The sequence below is a fragment of the Nelumbo lutea genome, chromosome 4, assembly GCF_056320005.1.
Source record: "Nelumbo lutea isolate HS-2025 chromosome 4, American lotus-T2T, whole genome shotgun sequence".
Lineage (NCBI taxonomy): Eukaryota > Viridiplantae > Streptophyta > Magnoliopsida > Proteales > Nelumbonaceae > Nelumbo > Nelumbo lutea.
This window is the reverse complement of record NC_142687.1, coordinates 7,602,844-7,616,535: the sequence shown is the minus strand read 5'-3', so window position 1 is coordinate 7,616,535 and position 13,692 is coordinate 7,602,844.

Genomic DNA, 13,692 nt, shown 5'->3' with positions numbered 1-13,692 from the left:
TTACTGTGATTCGTGGGATGCAAGGTCCACATCTTGGCCCATCCTCTTCTCTTAAGTACATTTATTCCGATTCTCTCTTTCTTTTTTATGTCACCGACGGTATAAACAAGTTGCTATTCCAACATCCAATCTGACAATACTTCTTCTCTCCCCGGCCCTCTGTGCCTGGGTTGGCATGCATGGAGAAAATATAAGGATGAAAGCTATAGAGGGGGGGGAGAGCCTAGCTAGAGATCTTAGCAGGGTGGCCTACACTGCACCCACCCTTTATAAAGGCGTTTAAAGGTTCAAAATACAGAATTATTTACAGGTGTATCTTTCTTTCCATAATCCATCCTTTTCCCTCTCAAGTTTCAGCTACACAAACGTGTGGGTGCCCTCCCTCAGGCCTCAGCTCTTCTTACCTAGATAATGCACCAAGCAGAGAAGATAATACCATATATGCATATCTATCAACTAACAAGGGTGCCCGTAAATTGTAAATTGTGTTGGGTTGAATCCTGAAATTTTCAATGGGCCCATCCAAGTCCAATTTAACTGACCAAGGGAAAAGCCTATTTGCTATCAATAAACCATTTTTAGCTGAATACAATAGCTGTTCAGTTTTCTGTGAAACCAATGAGGCAATGGCAATACTTCATATATACCACACAAGTAGTTATAAAATACATGAGTCTACACCCATATATTTTTATAACTATCAACACCCATTCAACACCTCTCACCACGTCATTCAGTAAATCCGAATTTCCAAGAAACCAGAAGCTCCCCTGATCTCTAATAATACGAATATAATACAAATAACCACGATTTTATATAGATGTATTGTGGGCTGCTTGGGCCCCGCTTTGATGTCATTATTACTTCATTGAATTCAAGGTGGAGCTATATGTATAGTAAGTAATACATGACACCTGCAGGCGTCTCATTACACTTAGTTAGACATGCATGTGAGATGTGAGAGCAGATTAGGATACCTGTCACAATGATATATGAATGGAAATTCCATACAAGCTAGTGTAGAAGACGGGATTCTCATCACTGTCACTCACTTTACAGTTGTACACCCATTTGCCAATTGGAAACAATCTCACTGTGTGTCTTTGGGTTTGAACTTTGAACTTTGAAGGGGGCAAGGGGGCCCTGTTTTTTGTGTGATAGTAGTGAATTGTTTCCACAAAAGATGCTGAAGCTTCAGTAGTCAGATTGTTCCTCCCATAGGTCATATATGTATATATAATAATTAGACTTCATAATTATTTACAACTATTAAGATTAAGATTAGGACATTCTGAACAACTTTCCTTGGTCAAACTCGAAAACCTAAAAATTAAACTGTATTTTAGTTCCTGGCCGGCGGTGCATTAATTGTTTAATAAGCAATATAATATATAGGTCTTAACAGTTATTTTTGAACTGCTAGAGTAGCAGTTGGTTTAGTTAACCTTGAAAAAGAAAAAAATAAAATAAAACAGATGGAAGCAGAATGATATATGGGATTTCTGCCTTGTATGGAAGAAGAAAATAAAAACAAGGTGGAAATGAAGTATCATCCATGTGAGCTGATATGAAAGCAACAAGAGAGGGAGCTTCTTTAATTTGTTTCGATGAGTTTGAAGTCTTAATCAGTTGTAATAGATCCTTGATTCTTGATTCTTGAATGAACAAACAATACAATTAATTGTATTGTAAGGTTCGAATGCGTGCAGTGGTCGTAATTTGGATTTTGGGGGCTTAATTGTTGAGTGATTGAGCTTCTTTTATTTGTTGGATGGAGTCTTGTTATGAAATGTTGAAACTTATTGATGATTTTATAAGAGATTGTCATACCATAATAAAATAAAAGTTAAAGAAAAGTCAAACAAAATCACATGGGGCAAACAACCCATGTGTGTATAGACAGTAGTGTGCAGGCGGGGCCCAGAGATGCAAAGACACCGACTCAACAACATCCTAATCATCTCACCTTCGTTTTTGTTTCCACTCACCGTCACTGTGTCGTGGGAGTACTCGTGATATGATCGAACAACTTCCGCAATATACGTGTAACGTGTTGTGATTTGTGAGTGTGCCTTCTCTCCCGTTTCATCCCAAACCCAATTTCACTCCTCCCCGTCATGATCGAGTTGTTACTTTTCTGTCTTCAATTTTAAACTTAATTTGCATGTATGGTATGTATGTATGTACTAATCAATTAGTCTCCATATTATTTTAATAACTGTTTTAAATTTGATGATTATATCTTATTAATTAATTATAATGTTAAAATTCATGTATGATTTATGTATAAAATAAGTCTTTCTAAATTAGAAAGGAACGAAAGTTGCAAGGGATTTATACTAGAGCGACCCTTTTACATCTCTCGAGTTTTCAATATTTCTCTTAAATTCACCATAACTTTTCAAAATGTTTAAAATTCATTTTATCATTAAGTTTTTATTTTCCAAAATTTATCGTTCGTTAGTGCAACGTTAATGCTTCTTAGCAGAGGTGTCCATGTCAGTATAAATAACAACTTTAATGTCCAAATTACCATTGAATGGTGAGTTAGAGGAAAAAAGGTCTTTTTTAGTTTTCAATTTTCTTTTTTTTTTTTTTGCATTTTTAATATTTTGTTATAATTTTCAATGTTTTTTATAATTTCTGTTTTTTTATATTTTTCTATTTTCTAAAAATCTATAAAATTTTGATGTTTTTTCTACCAATTTTATTTTCTGATTTTTTTTTCAATTTCTATAGTTTCTATAATTTGAAAATAATTTTTTATTTTGTTTGCAATTTCTATAATTTTCATATTTTTTTTGTAATTTCAATGTTTTTATATATTTTATATTTGAAAATATTTTTTGAACTTTTTTTCCTTTTTTTCATGTCTAAATATTAAAGTGGTAACATATTAACACCCATTCATTTATTTTGTATATATTTTATATTTTTGTATGAACTATGAAAGTTAAAATGATAATATATTAACACCCGTTAATCTATTTAATGTCAAGTTAGTGAAATGGTGAGTTTTAGACATTTTGAAAAGTTGTGAGTTTAAGAGAAATACTAGAAACCCATGGTGAGTTTTAGACAATTTCCCTTAAATTAAATTCACAATAGAATGGAAAGAAAACTTGAACTGGATTTATTAATATATATATATATATATATATAGCATTGGGGATGGGTCGGATCAGGTTGGTTGAATCGAATCCATACCAAGCTCTTGTTAACATCCCTAGCTAATTATATGGAGCCCGTGATCATAAGACATGGATTTATTAATATAGTTTTGTGATGAAAGAAAAGTTAAGAGTCAACTACTATGGTATGGACCCAGCCTCACCTCACTTATCCCATCAAAATATTTTTCCATCTTAATGAAATTCATTTAAGACAAGCATACTTTTAAATTAACTTGTATGAAGTTGTAAGACAAGAGAGAATGGGACTCTTCTCTTATGACCTACGTTGTTGTGAATTAATTATTGATCAATTCAATTAAATGGTGGATATATCATATATATTAACTGTCATATTGCATCAACAATGATAATAATTAAGGAGGAAGAGGAGGAGGCCAGAGCTGCACTATTCATCAATTGATGACTTTTTAAAAAAGAAAAAAGAAAAAAGTGGCTATTATGTCTGCTGGGTCGTGCCCTTGCAGCTAGACACTGTGATGAAACAATAATGGTGTCCACCAACTTTCCTTATCCATACATTCTCTGTAATTCATCCAATTTTCAACTTAATTGAATTCCTGCTTCCTTGACTTTTTTCTTCTCATCCATCTATATATTACAACTATATAATCTCTACTCATCTCTCTCTCGCCCGACTTGCGGAGCTAATTGCGAGGACTCTGCGCTTTATATCTTTTTTCTCTTCTGTGAGTCATGATGACACCCTTCCATGAGTAAAATGCAAGCAAACCGTTGAATTGTGAACTTTAACTTTTGGAGTAGATGGAATATTAGAATGTATCTAAACACATAGCCCCTGTGACTTATGAGCCGAGGTAGAAATTTTCAACGTAATGATCAGCTTTTGCACAAGACTACAATAATCCAACCAAAATAGTGAAATCTGACTACCTGGTGAGAAGGACAATTTCATTTAAGGTCGTCGCTGCGTCCTCGTTAGGTGGACAGGGAGGCTATCGTTCTTGAGTTTAGGACTGTCCAATCCAATTCGGCCCACATCCATTAATTTCAGGTGTGGTTGTGGATATCCTTAGGTTGCACCGGATGGAGCGAACAAGTGAATCATTTTGTCTATTGGATCTATCTATATCTATACTATGTACTATATTGATGAGTGTAAAACTTTTTCATCAAAATGGTTATAATGTATTTAATCCATCTTTAATTATGAGGGTTGAAAATGTAATTTCAATTAATGATATTCGTCTCATTTAATACTCTCTCATTAAGTCTTATATTCAATGTATTAACTCCCATTCTATCTTATTAAATCCTATATTTAAGTTATTTTTTCACTAATAAATGTTACTAATTAGATCTATACCCAATAGTTTTAATAATATAAACCTATATATTTTAAAACTTACTCAAAAACAAAATCATTCTTTATCCAAGTAAGCAATTCAACCATTAGTATCAAATTGATCAAGCTCTGAAGTCATAGTCAAATAATAAATTTTTTAAATAAAAATAAATATAAAAAATGTATAAAAAATTAGACACATTTATGATATTTTTATTAATCAAATTGAAAAAAAAAGTGTAATAAACAATAATTATTTTTAATGATAATGAAAATGAAATACATAATCTAAAACTAACCAAAATGAAATTGTTTTCTGGTTTGGCAGAGATCAATAGTTCAACTTATGGGTCAAATGTGTTAACTTTTAATGTCATAATTAAATAATAAAAATTAATAAAAATATAAAACATAAAATTGAAAAAAAGACATAAATTTTACAAAAAAAGCATTGGGCACATGTATAATATCATATATTTATCAAATTAAACAAAAAATAAGTGTACATAATAGAATTATTTTTACACAGGTAGAAACAAAAAAAATTATAAAAAATTAGAATTAATCAAACAAGATTATGAGATATGAAAGTTTCTTTTTTTTTCTAATTTTTATTTTAAAATAAATAAAAAATTAGAATTAATTTGAAAGCAACCTAAGAACCATTAACCGGGTTGAACATTTTAACGATTAAACCATCATAGTCAGCGATTCTCTGACCATTTCAACGATTTTTTGTAAAATAGCAGTTTAAGACCAAAACAGAATAGGTGGCGTGACCAGTTCCCCGGCCAAATGTTTCAATCGTCCAATCTGGTCCAACTTTTAAAACAATGACTAAAATATTCATTTTTGAATTTAATTTATATTTAATTGTAATGTTTAAATTGTAAATTGAATTACTACTTTTCACCTTATTCAATTTCTTCTATATAATTATTACATTTTTTTTTTTGATAAATGAACAAGAGAAAAAATGTACACCAAAAAGATAAAACACTAAAAAAAAAAGAGTCTAGCCAAACATGTAGGCCTGTCAATGATATTTGAAACTTCATAATTCGATTTGATTATCACATATTTGAATGGGGTGTTTATATAATCAAATTTGGACTTTGCAATCACCATCTTATTAATATTAAAAAAGAAAAAAATACAAAATACAAAAAAATTATAGAAATTTTTGGATATATTATTATAATTATTATCATCTAGAATTGATGCGTACAAAGCATGTGCAACATATATATATATATATCAGTCCAATCCGATAAAATCCAATCCTTCCTTTCCGTGTTCTATAATATCACGTTTGGGCCTATTGATTTATTTGAAGATCAAACCGGAAGGAGAAGGGGAAGAAAAAAAATGAGAACAAAATAGAAGGAAAGGGGAAGGAAAGTAATGGAAATAGGAATGAGGAATCCTTATCGTGATAATCTTCTTCTAATCCTTGAAGGAGAAATTGATTGAATTGACACTGGAATCAAGGAGAGATGCAGTTCAGACTTGAGAATTAAACACCCTACATTATTGAATCAAGCATACATTAATGGCTGAAGGTCTTTCGAGATTCAATTCTAGGATGCAGTGTGTTTGCGCCATAAAGTGTTTGTAAACTGTTAAGAGTGTTAGGAAACTCGGGACTCAAGAAAGATTGGTTTTAATTTTTAGGTCAAAGCTTTCTTTCAAGTCTTGGAAGTAGGGGTGGAACTTAGGATGAATTGGGTTTTAAGGAAAATAATGTTTGCTAATTATGTATGGATCATCATCATTATTATTATTATTATTATTATTATTATTATTAGGGAGAATGACTGATAACCCCAGGATCAGAATTTGTAGGCTCAAAGTACATTTGTAATAGGTGCCAGTTCAGAATTGATGCTAATTCATGGGCAGGTATGAATGCATGGAGTGTGATTTTTTGACTTTCTAAATATTTATAATTTTGCAGTAGGAATCAGAAATCTGCATTAGGCCTATCTATACTTCTCTATTATTATTATTTATAGAATCTGAAAACTGCCAAACTGATTATGCAATTAGGTTAATAGGAAATGTACGGATGCTCATGATTTTGTTAATCTAACTATGGGCTTTTTTTATAAACCGAATTGATTTTTGGTTTTTTGAATTTATAATATATATTATCAATAAATATATAATTATATAATATATATAGTAATAAATATCCAAAATTTCCTGTATATAATTATATAAACGGTGTTTGAAAATTACTAATTTTCCGGCGATTTACATCCATCCAACATGTTATGATGTCATATCAATCCTCTCTCTCTCTCTCTGTTAAACAACAACATCAAATGGCTATTCAGCACATGGGGTGATCCACCCACAAACAATTCCCTTTAGTATAAATTCACACACGCACGAAAAGATGGCTTCATTCACTTTGAAATCAGGTGGATGGATCATGTATGTGGATGGATGCATATGCACAGGATGTGACTGCAGCTACGTACCCATTTGATCTGTTCACTGAGCCTTGTACAAGATTTTGAGAAAACATGTGACAATTGGACCAGCAGGGGCATCCCGCCACCCAACTCGTAACCTCATATGCCGTGGGCTCTCTCTTTCTCTCTCTCTCTCTATTTTTCCACAACCCAGGACGCCAGGGCCCAGGAATGCGTAATGCTTTGGTCTGCCTACGGTCTACCACCAACACCCTATATATCCAAACTAGTCCTTTTCAAAAGGGAACAAGTTGATCCTCCAACCATTTGATGGATATGCATGCTGACTCTGCATCTGGTTTTCAATTTTGTGCATAACACTAATCCATGTACTTAATACAATTTTGATGGGTAGTGATGCCACTCGGCCCAAGTTGAGTCTGCTTGAGGTCATTCAAAGCCCAGCCCATCCCAAGGGTATCTCAACCCAAAAGCCCAACCCAAGCAAACCAGCCAATCTTCATAATCACATTGGATTGGGTTGTGATAAATCTAATTTTGGCCAACACTGATTTCAGAAAACCCCAATCCAATTGGGTTATTATTCGGTTTGTCAGATTTCCAGTTGCCCTACACCAATGATAGGGCTTGGAGGGCTAAAGACAAAAGCAGAGCAAGGTTTTAGGGCTTAGGTTCATGACGAACCCACTAAATCCATATATTTTGGTCCATCCCGTTCCACTGTTTTTTCCTCCCATTAAACTGACACAGGTCGATACAGAAGAATGCAGAAATCAATATAGATCAATGCAAAACAATATACATACAAATCTAAATATAATTTTATATTAAATTTCTGTTTTTAAAACAATAAATATATGATACATTATTATATATTAGTATTTGTGAAAATGTTTAGGCTCAGTTCGAGAACACTACAAATACAAATATCTACATTGTATCCAAATTGACTTGATGGTTTCCCGATCCCATGTATGAATTATAAATTTATTATATTTTTTTCGTAAATAAATTTTATTGACTTATCTTATATAATATGCATGCATACAAATTTATAATGTATTTAATGTGTGTGTATAATATACTATTTAATTTTGAATGCATTATAAGGCAATTCCTATAATGCCGTGAGGATAAGATACCAGAAATACTTTGACCAATCAAAATCCCCCGTGTAAATTTTGATTGAATATCAGCTTTGAGGCATCTTACCTTTTCGATATCATAGTCAAAGTCTAATTTATAACAGTGGGTTTGTGTAATTGATGAGCCTCCATATATAACACTGTTTTGGTAGTACCGTTTCCGATTCCCAAAATTTCCCATAATTTTTTTTTTTTGAACTCTTGGTCTTGGTGAATCGATGACACATACTTTAGAGAACCCCATACAAATTCTCATCCATGCATGGTTTTCGACATTAGGATTCTTTCTTTTTCTCAGACAAATCCCCTTGTTTGTTCTTCTTCACCTATGTGGTTGGTTGGCTATAAGAGTGATTCCATCCACACTATTCGATTTCGATCTAATTAATTGCTCAATTCAATTCAATTTCTCTCATCAATCCCCTTCCAAGTTAGTATCTTCTCATCACTGATATGGAATTCATCGATCATCAAATATGGCTTATTTTTGTCTTCACCGTCGCTCTTGTTCTGTACCTTCTTCTTACTCGGGTCGAGGCCTACTGGAATTCTACCGCTTCTTGCCTCCCGCCGGATATCTGTTTTCCCTCATCTTCCCGGTTTTCATTGATGGAGACTCCGCAAGGATCGCAATATTTATCGTCAGACTCTTGAGAAGCGTGCAATAAAGAAAAAAAATATTCCTTTCAATTTTCAATAGGATTTGGTTTGTAAACGAAGCTCGCAAACCGAATGGGTTGTCTTGTCTTGTCTCCCTTCGGTGGAATTTCTCTGTACTGTACTCCAACTCGAAGCACATATCCGCAAAATCCATCGTTGAAGTCGTCCCCTGGTGTGACCGAGACCCGGGATGAGAAATTTTGGGATTTCTTCAAATTCAATAAACCGTTTGGATAATTCAAAGTCTTGTTTTCTCGAGGGTATTTTCTTGTATTTAAGTTGCTACTATACATAAATTTAAACTATAAATGATGTTCTTATGGTTCTAATTTCAATTAAAAATCATCCATATAATTTTTCATCTTAGAATTTTTTTGTAATTAGGCTGTGTTTATAATCGGTGTAAATTAAGAACGATGTAAAATTTATGTTGATCCGATTTTATCGGCATTTGGATGGAGTGTAAATGAAGATCGATGTAAAATTTTACACAGGTTTAGATTTATTAGCATTTGGATGGAGTGGAGTAGAACCTCATCAAACATAAAATTTTACATCGATTATCAATGTGAATACTACATCGATTTTATCGATATAAAATTGTACACTTTTTTTATCATGATCTTCGATATGTGAACGGTCACTTACTATGGTTCGATGTAAAACATCATCTGTATACTTTTACACCAATGACGATTTACATCGAATCCAAACGTGGCCTTATGTCCAAAACAATTTCCAGTCAAAAGTCACCAATTGGAAACAAGCGATCTTACATCACCCTCATAAGACTCGGCTTTTGCATGATATTTGAGGGGTTTTTAGTATGGTTGCATGTATTTATATCTTCTGTTTATTAAATAGACATTTGTACTTGATATGTCTTTAAAACTAAGAAAAGTTCTTGATAAACTGTTTATTAATAATTAGGTGTCACATTGGCAAAACAATGAATAAATGTTTAATTGTTAGAGAAAGTGTTAAAATAAAGTTTTTCAACCGTTGGTATGCATATAAATCAAAACCTGATTTTGTGAATATCTATACATAAGAATGAATATGATGAAAAAATGTTGATTTGGTGATAATATGATGCCATTGATCAAACACCTATCACGAAACCAACACACGCATTATCGTTTAGGTTACACACGTAGGTACCTTGTAGGCATTTTGAGTTTAACGTTCAAACACCATATTTGAATGAACGGTTTTAAGGAAAAAAATTTAAAGGAACAAAAAAGCTTTGAAAAGCACGTAATTCACCACCACTCGAACCACCTTTTCCAGCATCAGCGATGTGTTTCTTTGAATGGTTCGGCCTCATGGCTCCACTATTCCTACGTGGCAATAACCAAGAATATTTCACTTAAAACAACAAAAAAGTGTTTTATGGCCATTTCGAGTGTGGCGTGGTGTTTCCATTTCTGACAGAAAACACCTCACTCGAAACCGTTACCATACCAAATGCATAGAGAGAAGCGAGACCATTGAATGCTACACTTAACCAAACTGATCAGAACATAGCATCACTCTAGTATTTGATGGAGTTTGAATAGGGGTGAGCATTATTCAATTAAAATCGAAAATTTAAATAAAAAATTTTGGTTTCGATTTTTTTATTTTTGATTAATTTAGTTTGGTTCATTCGGTTTTAAAATATTTTAGTTTTAGTTTTGATTTTTAGAATTAGAAATTTGGTTATATAATTTAGAATATATAATATGTAGTATATAATATATTATATATTTATATATTAATATGTAATACAATGAAATTTGATTTCATTATATATATATAGTATATATTATTAAAATTTGGTTTTAACCAAAGGTCGAACTAAATATTTCAGTTTTGGTTACTTTAGTTTTTCTATAATTCGATTTCAGTTTGGTTTTTAGAATTTCAATTTATTCCATTTGGTTTTTAACTGAATAAATTGAATGTTCATCCCCTGTCTCACAATACATGCATTCAAAAACAAATTGCATTCGAATATAGGGAAAATTCCTGATCAGTGCCCTGTACTTTTGGGGTTGTTTCAAGTCAGTTTTTGAACTTTAAAATGTGTTTTTATAGGTACCTGGACTTTCAAAAACTGTTTAATAGGTTTCTATTGTTAATAGTCTGTCAGTTACTTTTGAAAATGTCAAAACTACCCTTCTAAAAAAAACATTATTATTCATTGTCTTCTGCCTTGAGACCAAAAACCCAGAATTGGTTCATCAACATTAAAACACCATGTCTAAAAACCGATCAGAAATAAAGCACTCTGATTGGAATGAGACTGCTCTCGTAGCTCAACAATGCAGCAGCGTCAAGCACCCTGGCTGGGCTCATCGGTGGACTCTTACCCTGACCCGTGTAGCACGTAATCTCTTGAACCAGTTCATAACATTTGGACACTCTCCTTCATTTCAACCAACGAAATCCAATAAGAAAATCAATAAACTGAGAAATGGAGATTTCTGGGGATTTCCTTTTGCTTCTGTATTGCTTTTTGTTACCTTGATTAGATGAAACGAGGAAGAACAAGTTCCAAATGCACAATCGAAGTCAATGGTATGGGTTTCTCTGACAACGGAGATTGCAATAGCTAATGCAATCTCTGATGGCCAGAACTCGAGGAATTCTACGCTGCTCAATCAAGATAAACCCATCCTTTTATATTTTGATATCAAAATGTGGGAACTATAAAGAGAAACAATGGTGTATAAACCTTTTGTGGTGATTAAAATCAGCTCCACGTAACGATAAATCAAAGATTGGTTCAGCCTCAGTTTAATGGCTCTGGCGAGAAAGGAAGCTTCGACCTTCTTACTTGATGCGTCCAGGATGGTGACCAATGCCAATGGTAGTTGGCTTTTTGTCCACGCGACATTTAAATGTAAAAATGATGTTGGAACACATTTTAATCACCACAAAAAATGATGTAAAAATGATTGTAGAAACTAAAATTTTTATGGGCTCCTAAATGGGCCCTACCCCATAAACTCAAATTTACTTATGGGCCTTAGTATGGGTCATTTTATTTGGACCATGCCCCATACTTTGAAATATGTGAATGGGCCTTAACAGTTGGGCTTTGCTTTTGTAAGTTTATTAGCATAATGGAATGATTTATGTGGGACTCACTTTGAAGTTAAATTCAAATTCAAATGTGAATTATAAATCTTATTGATTTATGGAAATAATCCAACTAGAATTCATCTTAAGTCCCAAAGATAGAAACTTAGTCAATAATTAAAGGGATTATAATTGATGAAAGATCATTTTCTCTATAAATGGTAAATTACCAACCCCAAATCTCTAATCAATCAAAGCACATCTTCCCATAGATGGGAACTAGTCAATGATTGAAAAGAGAATAATGGGTGCTAAATTATTCTCTCCAAAAATGGCAATAATTACAAATTTTCATTCTCTAAAAAGGGTAAGGAGAGCTAATCAAATCCTTAATCAAGGGGATTAAGAGATGTGACCAATAAATCTATAAATAAAAGTTTCCCATCAAGAGGGAGGGGACTTTTTAGGACTCAAAGAGAAAAACTAAGTGAAAGTAAGAAGGCTCTCGGGAATAAGGAAACACATGCACCATCTTCTAAAGAGCAAAGCCACAACACCTTTGAAGTCTAGCACAATCCTTCTTTTGATCAAGATTTCTAAGCCTAATTTAAGGAAGTAATTACCACTATTGTTTGAAGTATGAGAGTACGTCATTTGACCCTCATCAAGTTGCAAGAAGCATTATCAAGAGAAAATCAAAGGTTCTATCTCTTTTCTTTCTAAGCCCAATTGAATGGAGTAATTTCCACTATTGTCTGAAGTACGAGAGCATGTCATCCGACCCTCGACCTCAATACAAATCCAAACCATCAAACTTCAAGAAGTATTGTCAAGAGAGAACTAGAGGTCCTATCTCTTTTGTAAGAGAATTCAAAATACAAAGAATTTGTATCACATTTATTTGAAATATATAAAAAACAATTTATTTGAATGTCTTCATTTTTCTTGTATTTAGATTTATACAAAAGTATAAGAGTACGTCATTTGACCCTCGGTTTAAACATAAATCCAAATCATCAAGTTGCAAGAAGCATTATCAAGATAAAATCAAAGGTTTTATCTCTTTTCTTTCCAAGTGCAATTGTATCCCATTTATTTGAAATAAATAAAAAAACAATTTATTTGAATTTATCTTCATTTTTCTTATATTTGGATTTATACACAAAATTTGTGTCGACAATGATGTTGGAATACATTTTAGTAAACAAAGATTCAGCCTTTTGTCCATGTGATATTTAAATGTAAAAATGATGTTGGTAGACAATGAACAATAGAATATGTATAAAATAGAGATTCAGCTCCACATACCAATATAGAAGAATGATGGGAAGTTGGTAATGGTAAACCTATTAAATATTGGAATGGAAAGAATTCTTTGGTTAAGACCTTAACCCTTACACATCAATTCAATGAAAATGAGATGGTATGTGATTTCATTGATAAAGATAGAGGTGTGTGGAAGGAACCCCAAATTAGAAATTGTGCCCCTCTAAGTATTTGGAATAAAATCTAAGCAATTTTTATTCCTTTAAGCCCTAGAGAAGATAATTTGATTTGGGGGCTGAATCCAATGGGCTTGTTCACCATTAAATCAGCATACAAACTAAAATGTGAGGAGGAGTCTTCAAGATCAAATTCAGAAAGTTGGGCTTCAACTGTATGGAGCCTTAAAATCATGCCGAAAATTAAAGTATTCATGTTCTTGTTGCTTAATTTAAGACTGCTTGTGAAAGATACTTTAAGAAAAAAGGATTCAAGATTGATGGTGATTATTGTAGATGTGGTAGGGAAGAAAATACCAATCATATTTTTATTGAATGTAGTACTTCGAAGTAAAATTGGGATCTCCTCCAGTTAAATTTAGGGAGCTCAATTGGAATAAC